The sequence below is a fragment of the Tursiops truncatus genome, chromosome 19 (genome assembly GCF_011762595.2).
Source record: "Tursiops truncatus isolate mTurTru1 chromosome 19, mTurTru1.mat.Y, whole genome shotgun sequence".
Lineage (NCBI taxonomy): Eukaryota > Metazoa > Chordata > Mammalia > Artiodactyla > Delphinidae > Tursiops > Tursiops truncatus.
Window position 1 is genome coordinate 55,571,966 of NC_047052.1, and position 3,159 is coordinate 55,575,124.

Below are 3,159 nucleotides of genomic sequence, written 5' to 3' on the forward strand. Positions count from 1 at the left end.
AGAGATATGCAAGATCTTTGGAACAACCTTAAGTTGTTTTCTTGGCAGGGCAGGGTAGGAGATGCTAAACATGAAGGTCATTCCTAAATTCTCTGTTTCTCCTCCTTATGGGAACATGATTAAGATTGCATTTTCCTTTGCAGTTAGACGTGGCCATGTGATTCCCTTTGCCCAATGAACTATAAGTGAAACCAATGTGTGTCAACTTCAGCACAAGATAAGAGCCTGCAAGCTGTTCACCACTTTCCATCCAGGCTGTTCTGTGTGTGGGGATCTGCTGGGTGAAGTGAAGTTTCCATCAGCCTGAATTCCAGAGTATGTATCTACAGTGACCAGAAACTGATGCTCATCTTCCTTGGATATATAGCATTTAAAATTATCATTTGTTTGATTAAAGCCACTGAGCTTTGGGGTTGTTTGTTACTGCAGCAGAACCTATTGTATCTTGACTGATAAACCTAGGGAGTCTTTTTTCTTCTTCTTTTTTATTTTGGCTGCATTGGGTCTTTGTTGCTGCAGGTGGGCTTTCTCTAGTTGTGGCGAGCAGGGGTTACTCTTTGTTGCAGTGCGCGGGTTTCTCATTGTGGTGGCTTCTCTTGTTGTGGAGCGCAGGCTCTAGGCGCGTGGGCTCAGTAGTTGTGGCACGCGAGTTCAGTATTTGTAGCGCATGGGCTTAGTTGCTCAGCGGCATGTGGGATCTTCCCGGATTGAACATGTGTCCCCTGCATTGGCAGGTGGATTCTTAACCACTGTGCCACCAGGGAAGTCCTAGGGAGTCTTTTCTTAATTTTATTTTGAACCATTTCTGTATACCAAAATTATTTGGAATCATGTAAATGGCTCCCTATCCTCACTAATAAACTTAGAAGACTATACAACTTTACAGAAGCAGTCTAAGCCCTCTGTGTATCCCCCCATCCATTTTCCTCCCTCCCTCCCCTGAGGTTATTAGATTTTGCATTTTCTGTTTATCATTCCCACGCATGCCTTCCTATTTTGCTACGTATCTGATACAACATGATATTGTTCTGCGTATGTTAACACATTTAGGATAAATGATATCATTTCAGTGTAAGCTTCTCTAACTTCTTGCCCCCTCGACATTGTTTTTTATATTTGTAAACATGGATACCTGTAGTCTAGTCACTCGTTGTCAATGCTGGTGTGATAGCCCACTGGTGATGATGCCATAGTACATTTTTTCATTCTCCTGTTGAAGGACATTGGGTTGGTTCCAATTTTTTTCCTTTTTATTGAAGTATAGTTGATTTACAATATTGTGTTAGTTTCAGGTGTACAGCAAAGTGATTCTGATATACATATATATGCATATATACATATATATTCTTTTTTGGATAGAAATATTCCTTTAAACATTTTTTTCCGTTATAATTTATTACAAGATATTGAATATAGTACCCTGTGCTATACAGTAGGTCCTTGTTGGTTATCTTTTTTTTTTTTTTTTTTTTTTTTTTTTTGCTGCAGAAAGCTTTATTGTTTCCCTTTGGCCCAGGGCTCGGAGAGGGCTCCAGGGCGGTTAACAAGCTGCCCAGTGGCTGCAGGGAGAGGCTGCAGGCAGAAGCCCTGACCCCGGAGGGGCTCCTCACAGGCCGCTGGGCTCCAGGGGCTCCTAGTGGTGCCTGAGGCTGAGCCTTTGGAAGAGTCACTCGCCCAGCCCTGCCTGGGGGCCGAGCAGCCTGCGGAGGTTGGTCAGGCGGTCGCCCATCTTCTTGATGAGCTTCACCTGCTCATCCAGGAAGTGGCTCCAGGAAGTCCAGAGGTGGAGTCTGCGCGGGCAGAGCCCAGGGCCTGCGGACCCACAGGGCCTGGCGCAGGTTCTTCTCCGTCAGCCGGGCGGCTTCCACGGCGTCCTGGGCTTTCCCCACGCTCCTGGGACGGCTTCGGCACGTCCTGGAAGAGGGCGCGGCCACAGCGCTGCTTTTGCCTTTTCCAGTGAGCTCGGGCCCTCCGGCTTCTCCTCGGCCAGTTCGCGAAACGATGTCTCACGCCCTTGCGAGCTGCCGCGTCGTGTGGGAAGAGAAGCGCAGAGACAGGTAGGTGTGGGAGAGCGGCAGATGCACGTTACCAGGCGGGTGACTGCGGCCTCTACCTGGCGGAGTAATTGTGACCAATCTGGGAGCTCATGCTTGGTCGGCAGTAAGGAGCTAAGCTCAGAAAATGGTGTTGGCTGGTCCCGGAGGGCGAGGAGAGTTGAGTGGGTGATTCCAAGGTTGTGACTGGAAAAAAGCTTGGAGGGTGGTCCGAGTCTGGAGGAAGGGGCGCCCTTGGGTCTGTTCAGTCCAAACACTGTGGAAGCAAGAGACACATGCATGGCCAGCGCGCTACCGGTTATCTATAGTACTGTGCATATGCTGACCCCATACTCCCAATTTATCCCTTCTCCCCATTTATCCCTCCCCCTACATTTCCCCTATGGTAACCATAAGTTTGTTTTCTATGTCTGTGAGTCTGTTCCTGTTTTGTAAATAAGTTCATTTGTACTATTTTTAAGATTCCTCACGTAAGTGATACTGTATAATGTTTGTGTTTCTCTTACTTCACTTAATATTACCATCTCTAGTTGCATCCATGTTGCTGCAAATGGCGTTATTTCATTCTTTTTTATGGCTGAATAGTATTGCATCATAGATATATGATGGAATATGTGATGGATATATGATGGATATATATGTGATGGAATACTACTCAGCCATAAAAAAGAATGAAATATATATATCTCACAACTTCTTAATCCCATCATCTGTCAATGGACGTTTAGGTGGCTTCCATGTCTTGACTATTGTAAATAGTGCTGCTATGAACATAGGGGTGCATGCATCTTTTCGAATTTGAGTTTTCTCTGGATATATGCCCAGGAGTGGGATTGCTGAATCATATGGTAATTCTATTTTTAGCGTTTTGAGGATCCTCCATACTGTTCTCCATAGTGGCTGCACCAATTTAGATTCCCACCAACAGTGTAGGAGGGTCCCCTTCTCTCCACACCCTCTTCAGCATTTATTATTTGTAGATTTTTAATGATGGTCATTCTGACCAGTGTGAGGTGGTACCTGCATGTAACCAGTTTTTGATTATTACAAATGATACTGCCATGAAAATTCTTGCTTACATCTCCTTGAACCCAGATGGGAGTTT